At 37.5% G+C, this 12,305-nt stretch overlaps 1 protein-coding gene across 1 annotated transcript in view; it reads left to right on the forward strand.

Moving 5' to 3' along the window:
* SPATS2L (spermatogenesis associated serine rich 2 like) overlaps positions 1-12,305 on the forward strand; it is a 143,937-nt gene that overhangs the window by 21,262 nt on the left and 110,370 nt on the right. The window lies entirely within an intron of this gene.

The following is a 12,305-nucleotide window of genomic DNA, read 5'->3' on the forward strand; positions in this document are numbered from 1 at the left end:
CACCTGCAGCTGACTCCTAAAGGTCTGTCACAGCCTTTGAAAGCCTCTCAGGGCCTCAACACCAGAGTTCTTGTTTATAGGTGTGTAGACTCAAGTCACTTGTAGTGGGACATAAAGGCAGGCCAGTGGGCCTGAGGCACATCTGCATCACATATGTCACACCTACATCAGTGTTTTAATGGATTTTTTAGAGTAGTTTCATGCATGTAAAATACTTCAGAGTACCAAATATATATATACACGCACATATACTTTACAGATATCTTTGTGCTGTAGAAAGGAGTTATGGTTAAGAGTGGAGAGCTCTCCATCCTCTCAGTGATTGTCATTTTTGCTGTTGTTGCCATTGTGGAAGAACTTGCTCCAGCCAGTCTAGAAGTCTGACTTACAGTCGTCAGTGCTCACTCAGCATTGAGCGGAAGTGCAAGGACACAGGCATTTGAGCAAGATAACTTGGCTTTGCTTCCTGCTTCTGCCGCCTAATAATTGTGCAGTCTTTGCCTGTCACCTGCTTCTCTGAGTCTCAGTTTCCTCCTCTTTAAGATGGAGGTAGTTTTACCCGTTTTGCAGAGTTGTTGGGATATTTCTAGCTCATGTATATATAGTGAACTATACAAGATTGACATTCAATTAAATGGTAATTATTATTGTTATCAGTTATTGGCATTTGAATGGGTTCATCAAAACTGGATAGGAAGCATGTTGTTATTTTTGGTTCATCGTATTTTTCCTGAAATATTTTTATTTTTCTCCCCAGCAGTCTTGCTTATTGAAATTAATTTGCCTAGAGAGCCATATATTCATTGTGAAAAGATCATCTCTGGTTCAAACCCTGTCAAATCATTATAAATTCCAAATTGAGAGAGTCCAAATTAATGAGGTCTTATTGTACTTGGATATTTTCATGAATGTTTAATCTAAACTTGATTCTTTTTCCATAATCCTGAAACATTAGTAGTAAGATAACTTTTTAAAAAGAGCCATTACATTGGTAGAAGTTGATTGTTTTCCATGAATGGAATAGAATATTTTACTTCTTCATACTTGAAATCTGAATCACCATGAAAACACTTTCTTTATTGTGTGTAAAGAGAATTATAGAAACTTCTGGTCGACCCCCCTGCCCCCACCAGCACATACACACACATAAACTCATACACTGCTTAGTTTTTCTTTTTGTTAGGCAACTGAAGAGTTACTATGTACATTCTGGTTGACTTCTCTCTATCAGACACGCAAGGGCACAATCAATTCCTGTTTCTTGGAACGTACCAAATAATCAGAAACTGATTATTCTGCTGGAAGGCAACAAACAGCTTGATGGAAAGATGTACCAATTGAAAACAATTCTGATCATATTTTTGTCAGGAGAATGAGATGCCTCCAGCTGTCTGTCACTAATCATATTAGAGGTGGAAAGCAGGAATGTTTTGGCCTGCAAGAGATCACTCTATTCGCATGTTGGAACACGACTTTTACTGGCTGCTTTTCCCAGAACAGTGACATTGGACGTCCATTCTGTAACTCGTCTTGCCAGTTGGTAGTAGTCTCAAACATATATCACATGAGCACACTTAAGGAATTTTCTAATTACAGTTCAAAGGCTTTTCTTTTATCTTTTTTTTTATGCTTACTCTGCAGACGTCACTGATTAAAATAATTTCTCCTTCAGCATAATCCTAATGCCAGCAGTTACAAAAGAGTAAGGAGATGGCAAATGACACAATAACCAAAAAGGTGTCCGAATTCAATTAGGAAGAGGCCTCTCCCACGTGGACAGATAAGCTATATAAATCCATTTTAATCGTGAGCTGTGGTACTTATCCGGTCATGTTTATTTTGGATGCAAGTGCCAAAACTGGATTTAGACCAAAACTCTAGATCTTCGAGCCCTAATGACTAATTTGGGATTCCGTTGAATCCCTTAATTCATTTCTTAATTAGTTCTCTCAGAATTAGAGCTGCTTGGTTACAATCATTTTCACAAAATTTTCATAAATGAAAACAAATGTACAGAGATTTTTTTTTCCCCCTATGGTTCACACATTTTGCTCTGGTCTTAAAGAACTATTCTTGTTGTTATCAAAATAATAATAACAATGCCAACAATGACAAGAGCAAAACTAACAGGTTGCCAGGCAGTATAGTAGAATATGAACTGAGACACCAGCCTGGTTCCCATTCCCAGCTCATCTACTTACATCCATGGGACCTTGGTCGAGTTACTTTCCCTCTTTGTGCCTCAGTTTCCTTTTGAAAATGGGAAGAATAATAGTACCTACCTCATAGAGTTGTTCTGAGAATTAAAGCAGCATTGTATATATGAACTAATATGAAGAAAGCACTACAATAAAAGGTGGTTATTAAGTTTATTATCAATAAGACAATGGGAGACCGCTGAATGGGTTTTGCTGGTGCCACAATATTGTCATCTAAGTATGTCCCATTTATGTAGACTCTTTGCAGGTCACTAATGAAACGTTGGAGCCTCTGAAGTTGGAATTAATCTTTATTGTTTGTATTTGTATTCCTCAGTTTGGCTATAGGATTAACATTTTTGGCTTTCTGTACTTGATCAATATGAGTGTTAACTTGAAACCTTTTGCTGCAAAATTGCTTTAAATTTTGAATGAACATATTCTTCTCTCAGTAGACACAATATTGGTCCTCATTAAAAGGAAAAATGTTCTTACAATTTGTGGAAAATATATATGTGGAGGGAGGGAATTTGAGGCAATTGACTTCAATAAATTCATTGGAAATTTCAAAGTATTTTTTAACAGAGTTAAATATATTTAATATCATGGTTCAAATTTAATAAATGTGCCAGGAGTGAAAGTCTAGGGAAAGATAAATCTAGTAATTTAATGAGCTCATAGCTACATAAGAGTTAGTTAATATTAAAATCGATTGCTAAGAGATGCAGTAGAATTACCTTCGCTTAGGTTTTTTTAACCAAGATAGGACCCAGCAATTCCACTCACGCCTCGTGTGTGTGTGTGTGTGTGTGTGTGTGTGCATTTTAGAGAAATGTATATTCATGTGCATCCAGAGAAATGTAAATGTTCTTAGCAGCATTATTTATATTTGTCTCAAATTAGAAATGTCCAAAGTATTTCTCAGTAGTAGAATGGCCGAATAAATTATGGTGTAATCATAATATGAAATACTATGCAGCAATGAAAAAAGAATAAACTAAAGCTATGTGCAATAATACAGATGTATCTTACAGACATAATGTTGAAAGGAAGAAGATACACAAGAATTCATAATAATCTTATTCTATTTAAATAAACTGAAAACATTCAAAACTAAACTCTGCTAAGGGATGTATACATATGTGGCTAAAACTATAAAGAAAAACAAGGAATTTATGACTGCAAGCAATAGGGTAATGTTTACTTCTTAAGGGGGGATGTGCTGGAAGGCTTCTGTGGGTGCTAGCAATGTTCTGTTTTTTTCTGGTAGTTACATGGGTAATATACAGAATATCATATCAAATGTTAATGTTTTATGTGTTTTTCTGGTTGTGAGTTATATTTCACAATTTTAAAAGTTATTTTGTTTTGTTTTAATGAAGAATCACTGTCTTTTTAGCCTGGATTGGTTTGTTTTTGTCCTGCATAGTTTTAGGCCTAGAGATTCCTGTGACTGTAGGTGGCTCTAGAACTATTGCCTTGATACATGGCAAAATGGCCTCCAAAGTGAGGTATGCACCCCAGGGAGCTCTTGAGAAAGTTGACTTGGGGGAAGAAGAAATTGATTAGAACTTGCATTTACATTCATTTTATTATCATGAAGCATTATGATAACTGATGGTGACTGTATTGACACTGGCACTGCCCCTGGGTCCACACGTCAGATAGTCAGCTATCACCTGGAGGGAGGGCAGTGAGGTCTCACCTTCACAGTGACTTCCCCACTGGTTCATCTGCTTTGGTTATTTTGTGAAATATATCATACCTGGTTAACTGGATTTACAAATTCTATGTTTTAGTCTTAACCCTCACAAACTAACAGATGCTTAAAAGATTCTGCAAAGAATGCCCATAAATTGATGATAATTTTAATATTGCAATCAACAAAAAATGACAGAGTTTAATGTAAACTCTTTGTCAGCCACATTACAAGGTAATGACAGTGACCAGTGAATCAGATCTGGCAAGAAGCTGGCCACCAAATTCTAAATTATCTGGAACACGTATGGATTTATATCCACCGTGGTTAATTACTCATGAACCTTGTCCTGTATTTGCCTTGAGATAATCATGGTTAGCAAAAACATTACATCATTTCTATTATTCTTTTCTATTTTGTTCAAGTTTTATAAGGTCTATAACATAATATAATAATATATGTATATGAATTATAAACAAACAAACAACCAGACATACTTGAGGATATATGCTCAAAACAGGTAAGATGAAAACACTTGGACACCACCGCTGAGTCGTTCAAAGGCTACTACTCCCTGCTAGTAGTTAGAATGTGGAGAAGATGGTAAACTTGCTATGCATATCAAAAGGAGGTACCTCTCACTTCTAATTTCTTTGTTATTGGCAAATATCAACACTAAGGCAATAAATAATATATTTTACTTTATTAAAACTTTTCCCAGCCACTGGGTTGAAATTGGGGAGTAAGGGAGAACAAAAAGATATATGACTGTATACTCAGAATAGCTCTGTTTTTCTGTATTGTACGATTCCCTTTTACCTAAGGATTTTGTATGTTAAAAAAAAAAAGTTGAATTACCCTCAGGTAGGATTTGCCAAGGCTGGAGTAACAGAAAGTACTAGATGGTACATGTGTCATGGCTATAGAGGGACAGGTGCTTGACCAGCAGTCAGTAGACCTAGGCTCTAAGCCTGATTGTGCCACACGCCAGCAGCCCGACCGCAGCACATAGGTGAATCCTTTCCGAGCTGCCATTGCTTTTTCTCTGTCGTGAGGATGATAACAGCAACACTTCCCCAACCCTTTCAGGGATCACATTTGAGAGCATCTGTAAAATGCCGGGTTTTCTGCAAACATAAGGAATTATGATCTCTATATCCTTATTCTCCTTTAACAAGATGTAACTTTTTTTAGAGCACTGTCTTTAATAAGATTCTTTGATTGGCTAGCTTAAACCAAAAGAGTATTATTTTAATTTTTTTTTTTTGGTAAAGTGGGATCCTGGAGTATCTCACAGAATTGAAGAAAGGATCACAACCAGGGAAGCTCTGACGATCACATCACAGGGTTTCGTGGCCCTCTTCCCTAAGGTACTGTGTTAGTGTGATCGAGCACCATGACTTCCACCCTCTGGGTTCACAGTACCAAGTCTGAGGTCCCTAAAAGAGAAGATCTAATTTATCCAGCATGGGTTGATTGACCACGTTTTGACCAGTCAACCTCAAGTGAGGGGACAAGGTAAAGACAAGATTCCTGAGAGCTCTGGCCCCGCATATCTGGGCTATCTCAGAAAATCAGGGATCCCTGTGATTTTCTACCTACAATTGGTATTAAGGTTTCAATTGTTGCTAATGACTCAACCTTTTTTTTTTTTAAAGGAATTTTCATAAAAAGAATCAAAGAAATATAAATTCAGAAGTGTACGTGACTGTTTGCTTCAGTAAATGTCAGCACACCTAACGGCCTACGTTTCTTGTCATGTTCTTCTTTAGGTGGACACTGCACTTGAAATCACTTTCACTAGATGCTGAAAATTCTCTGTAGGTCCCAAGGGGCATCCTTCTGCTTAGACCGTTTCTCTAAGGTTTGACTCCACTTCTCCCTTGAGCTACTGCTTTACCCCTTGTTAGAAAGAAGGCATTAAATCAATTTTAGCAATCCTAATGCTGATAGTCTCTTCACTGACAGCCTGGCTTGCCCTAAAAATCTATGCCAGGGTGGAAAGATGATGATAAGACTGGTGCATAGAGTCTGCATACCACAAGCAAGTCCTCCACTATTAAAAGACCCCTCGTGAGTCCAAGTATATTTGAATATGTCACAGCCATTCCTAAACAGATATATACAGTTGTTCCTCACACCACATGGATATTTGATATGTAGCATTTGTTCTACCAGGACTCAATCAATTACTTGTAATATTTCAAGAATGAAAATGATGAATATGTTTATATGCCTGAAAAATCGATGAATATCTTCCAAACAGGGTAAAAACATTGCTTTCAAATATTGCCCTGACAAGTTCTAAATAGAATATTGTCCTCTTTGGATCCTTCACTATAAAGCTGTAAAGAGTGCCAAAATTCTTTGTTTTTCAATTATGTATACATATGAAATCACCACATTTTATATTGTTAATATACAGTGAAATTTTCTTTCTGTAAAAAGAAAATTTCTTTCTTAGAGAAAGTGTACCACTGAAGAAAAAGATATGGTAATAGCAATTATTATTTTACTTAGCCTCCATTTTCCAAAGTGCTGGGTTATAATGTAATCTATAGTTCATACTTTTTTACCAACTCTCAATACATCACCAACTCAGTGCCTCACCCTGGTTACAAGGATGATTTATTATTCGTCAGATTTTAAGTGCTGACCCATGAAATGTTAAACATGTATTGGCAGCTGTTGTCCAAAGGTTTGCAGATGTCCTGACTAATGCTTTGAAAGACCAGCATTAGCAATAAATCACAGCATACATAATTTTTCAATAAAGTAATGGAAAAGATTTTGCATTTTGGGTCCTCTGATCTTTGGTATTTGGAAGTTACTTACATGGGAAATTAAAGTAAAGGGGCAAAACTTTCTCAGGCTTTAACCTTTGAACTTTGGGCCAGCCATAGTCAATAGTAAAAGCATCTTGGTAGCTTTGTTCTCCTAACTCTGAGATCTCTTGGCTCTGGGAACTGACAAAGTGCCAAGTAGAGGCCTAATTGCTTTCCTTGTTACTAAGAAGAAAAGAAATCTCAAAAGAATTTTCCTTTTCTTTCAAAGGGGTACCTTGAACATTAACATTTTCTGGAATAACAAAATTGTTTATAAAACTTCTGCAAAACTTTCTGAAAAGAGAGCTTGAAGAGAGCTCTGGCACCCAATTAAGAAGCATGCGTTGCTTACCTAGAGCAACAAAGTGTTCGGGAGATGAAATCAAAGTAGGAGATGTGGCTTTGTCCTCTACAAGCTTGCTCTCTGATTAATGAGCTGATGTCCTCGTTTCTTCTTTCTCTATAGTCTGCTCAAAATTTTAGCAAGACGGTACATGATATATTCAGCTAGCACCATAATAGACCACCAACTGTCTGAATGTAAGTTCTGTTCACCAGCATTTCCCGCTCCTCACCCACTCTCCAGCCAGTGCTGTATCCATTGTGTGGTACAAGGGAGATTTTCAATTAGTATCTGTTAAGTGAAGGAATATATTCAGGCAGGTCTTCCTGAGATCTGTATATTGGTGAATTATATACTGGGCCAAATTAACTCTGATCAAGGAATCAGTAACCAACTTTAGTAGATTGGGATCTTCTAATACATAAAGCTAATTAATAATCTAAGGGAGGAGCCAGATGATAAAGAAGAAAGACGTAACGAAGTGAATAAACACAATAAAAAAGACCAAAACAGGGCGAGGGCTGTGATGGGGAGGGACTACAGGATTGGAGAAACCAAAACCTAGGACAATGTGAAAACTCAGCGGTGTAAAAGGAATTGATGTAACTTTCCAGAAGGCTTAATTTACTCCAGAAGTTAGCATATCCAGTGAAAATATTCATCTTATTACAGCTTTTCTTAATGTACCTAGGTTTGCAGAGTTCTTACCATACTGTCAGTATCGGTTTCTACTTTATAGAATTTTGCTTTTAACACATCACTTGGTTGGTGCCTAGTGCCAAGGCCAAGGGTGAGCTCTCTGCTTCACTACCCTTCTTCAAGCTGTAACTTCTCTCCCAAAGCCAGACAGCTGTCTCCCAGATGTATGCTGTCAATCACATAGAAAACCAGATGACCAAAAGAGGGTAGATAAGCACAAATTTATTGTCAAAGCTGAAAGAAAAAAAAAAAAAAAAACCTCAAAGCTAATGCTCTGCTGACTGTGGGTCAGAAGTGTTATCTTTGTATCTCAAGGACAGAACATTTAATAAAGATTCGGGTACAAAGTACACATCACCCTCCAGGCATGCTGAGCCAAGTCAACTGGAAAACCGTTCCTTAGGGTTTACAATTTCTCCTTTTCCTAAATTAAAAAATGCTAATGTGAACTCCTGACTTTCAGCAACACATAATATTATTGTATATAGGTCAAAGAGTAAATAAGACACTTGCCTAATGACATAACAGTTCATTTGAACTCAGCAAGCTGGAAGTAATTTTGGCTTTTTTTCTTTTTTCCATGCTGCTTTATGGAAATAGGCCACAATCATTTTTATTTCACCATTTTTCATAGTCTTATAGCATATTTCCTGTTTGTGTTATAAAGAGCTGTTTTTAAAGATCCGTAAGGGATATCTTTTAATAATTATTTTTAAAATAATTATTCATCTATAGTAACCCCCTTAGAATGTCTAAGAGTTTAGAAATATAGAAACTTCTTCATGAGAGATGTTTAATTGTCTGTGCAAAGTATTGCAATGTTTACACCTATTTCAGTTAATGTAGATAATATTTAATTAGTTATTCTAGAAAGGTAGTAGATATTCTAGAATAGATTCAGAACCTCCATTTGGCATTTATGTATTTATAGATAAAATTCTGTGAGTAGTATTTATTGATTTTAAAAAATGTTTGCAGTAGCATAAAGTCAATTCTTAGAGATTCTTATAATAATAGGAACAACGTGTCTTACTGAGGTGAAAAATATTCGTATGAGACAAGATCACTTTTAAAAAATTCTTTATAAAGTACGACACAAATGTAATCATGTTATTGTTACTTTTACACTTGTGGCATGTAGAACTTCTGGACTGAACAACAATCAATAACTTTATATTTTAATGCTGAATATGTTTTTGTTTCAAGTGAGATTTCCTTTTTCACATGTAACTCTCGTGTCAGAGAGGCTCTGAGTTCCTTATTTGAGTTCCCTCATACTGCACTTGACTTTTGAACTCTCCAGTCCACACTTACGCCACTGGAAGCATGCTTTACGTGATGCTTTAGAAGGAGGTTTAATTTCTAGGAAGTAACCGCAGCCCATATCACATCTGCAATCTATAGATGGTGGCTAGGAGATCCACTGTGGCCAGCTCCCAGGCCCTTACGTACACTAGAAATCACTCGCTTCCTCTTTTATGTGGCTCTGTTGTGGTCCTCGGACCTACCTACTCTTCCACAGCTTCTCTGCTATGACACTCTCTTTGTTGCTTTGGTATCTTCTACAGACTGGTCCTTTTTTCATAGTTCTTCCAGCAAACTGTGATTTTGGGGGGCCAACTCTTATGTCTTGGTTAGTCTATCTGTTCCTCTCTGCCCTCCCAACACTACATTCTCTGCCTTTCAGCCTCCTTGCCTCTCTCAAGCTTCAAAAAACTAGAAATTTAAAAATGTATCCCGGTAATATTCCTCTGCCAATTTCCAACTGCTTTCTTCCCTGAGTGAAACTGCTCTTTTCCACAGTTCCAGAGTTGCAAGCTGCATCTTTGTTCTCCTCTCTTCACAGAAAGCTCACGTGGAAGGGGTACAGCGAGAGGCTGGAGGGCTGAGGGGAAGCACACCCCTTTCTCCTCAGCGCTGGCCCAGAGAAGTGCTTCATTGTCCCTATCGAGGACCAGGCCATGGGAAAGAGACTCCCCGACAGTCACCATGAGCTACACAAACATTACTTCCATTTAGCTTGACCTTTCATTGTGCTCCAAAATGACTGAAAATACTTAAATCGTATACAGCATTTTTCTGGAAGCAAAAATAAATGGGGTTCTTTTAAGAATCCACACTTGAACTTTTGCCCTTCTCTTCCTTTTGAGTCATTATATCCAGTTGAAGATTTCCTTTTAGCATGTATTTTCCTTTTGTGAGAAATAGCTAATATCTCTGCTGATAAAATGGTGAATCATAGAAGCAATATAATTATTAAAGATAAGGATACCTTCTATGGCGTTAAAGCAACTAGCTCTGGGAATTAAATCTTGCAAACATTTCTTAAGTGTTTACTGTGTGCTGAGCACCAGTCAACTAACTTCCTAATTCTATAACTACTTTAATGTATGAACTCAACTAATCCTCACAACAGCCTTGTGAGGTGGGTAAGTAATATTGTCATCGGTCCGTGTTTTACAATGTAGAAACTGAGGCATAGTGAAGGTGAGTAACTCACACAAAGTTACAGAATTAACAGTGGGCAGGACCTGGACTGGAACCTCAGTGGTCTGCTTCAGAGCCCACGTTCGTAACCACTGAACAAGCTGCCTGGGGCGCGTCACCTAACCTCTGAAAGCCTAAGCTTCCTCATCTCTTAGGTGGAAATGGTAATACCTACCTTACTAAACTGTGGTGAGGATTGAATAAAATAACTATTTTAAAGGGATCCATAGATGGCGAAGAGCTAAAACATCAGGTTTAAGTTCGGACTATCCAAATGATATTTTCTGTTAGTTGGGTAGATCTTACTGTTGAGTGGCCCGTGTTCCTTGGATATACTGCTGGTTCAGATGAAAAACTGCATGTTTTTCTTGAGGTTTTCTTGAAATTTCCAGAAAACCTCAGCTTTTACAATGAAAATGGTCCTTTTCTTCCAAAATGGTGTCATTTAGGAGTAAGTAAAATATAGACAAAATATAACATAAAACTTTTAATATGCCAAGTAAGCTCAATGACATTCATTCCTTTTAACACTCTCTCCCTTTTTTACTAAATCGTAAAAAAATAATTTTTTTCCAAGTCTCTGTTCACCACATAACCTGGGACACGTTGCAAAGTGTCCTTCAGTGTGTAATATGGGGTCTAACGCCATGCCTTTTCAGCATGCAACCCTGAAACAAATGATAACAGGTAAGATTTAGGGCAATGGAAGAGAGGTGGAAATTGAGTCCAAATATGAGGATTTAGAAAGGCTACAGACTAAAAAGAACCGTGCCTCAAAATGAGGGATAGGAAACCAGAGCTAGACTCCAGAGAGATGTGACCGGTGGTGCCAGAGGAGTTGGAGGACCTGGGAAGAAAAAGGAAGAGGTGGCTAAGAAAGACGAGCCAGTGGGGAGGTGGGTGTTTCTTTGCAGCTGGTCTGGGGGAGATGGACACTGCCCTCCTCCCTCTGATGCTGAGCCTACTTTCTCTGCCCTGGGGCTCCTATGCATTTTTGGGTCTCGCAGTGCTCTCGCAAATCAGAATGTCGGGGATCTGAATTTTTACAGTCCCTTAGGGAAAGTGAAGAGCCCAAAGGCCTGACTTTTTGTGATTCTTTGGAGTTTTTACGTACCCTAGAAATTAAGTTCTTCCTGTTTGTAGTTTTTTTATTTTTTTAATGGGATTTGTATTGCATACCCAAGGTGATTCGAAATTTGTTGGGGAGGGGGTCTTCCAAGCAGGATTCATAATCATAATGAGCTATTTTTTCCTCTTTTCTGGATAACTACAATATCCTTGCCACTCAGTCTCCAAATATAGCAAGCGGTTTTGATAGAAGAATATCCTTATGTTTGGAAAGAAGTTGGCAGCCTCACTGATGTGAAAATGTCCAATTTCAAAAACACATTTAGAAAGAAAAACTCCTTTAAGTCCTTTGTGGAATCAGGTAGAGTAAAAATGAATAAATAAAACATTTTAAAGAAAATGTGTGGTCTGACAACACATTCCATTTCCTCCCCTTAGTCTTGCAGGTACTTGTTGATTTTGCCTGAACTTTAGATGTCGTTCCTATCATTTCATTGAAATGTCAAACTGCAAACTGATTCTGGCATCTAATTGGGAGCATAATTTGGATGATAGATTTTCAAGCTAATGCATGTAATCAGAGCACTACAAGATGGTTGCCAGGGACGAACCATCTAGAATCTCTTTAAGAATATTGTTCAGTGTGTAAAAAGATTGCTTAACACAGGGGAGGGAAAAAGGGCATCAAATCCCAAAGAAAGAGCCAAATGGAATGTGTAAGTCAGTTATGGCTGGAGGTGTATTAATAGGGAGCATCTAGTATAAAATCATTTAATCGATTAAGGTTTCTGTAGTTAATATTCATCAGAACTACAGATATAAACACATCTATCACACTTGAGCAACCCAAATGTGCCTATATAGTTTCTCTTCATGAAGTGCCAAACTGACCAATACGCTTGATATGCATGTAACTCAAATAAATTATATGATTCCCTTTATAGAGGGTAGTTTGGCAGTATGTATTCTCCCACTCCTTTAAAATG

This window comes from Pteropus medius, unplaced genomic scaffold (genome assembly GCF_902729225.1).
Source record: "Pteropus medius unplaced genomic scaffold, Ma_sr-lr_union100, whole genome shotgun sequence".
Classification (NCBI taxonomy): domain Eukaryota; kingdom Metazoa; phylum Chordata; class Mammalia; order Chiroptera; family Pteropodidae; genus Pteropus; species Pteropus medius.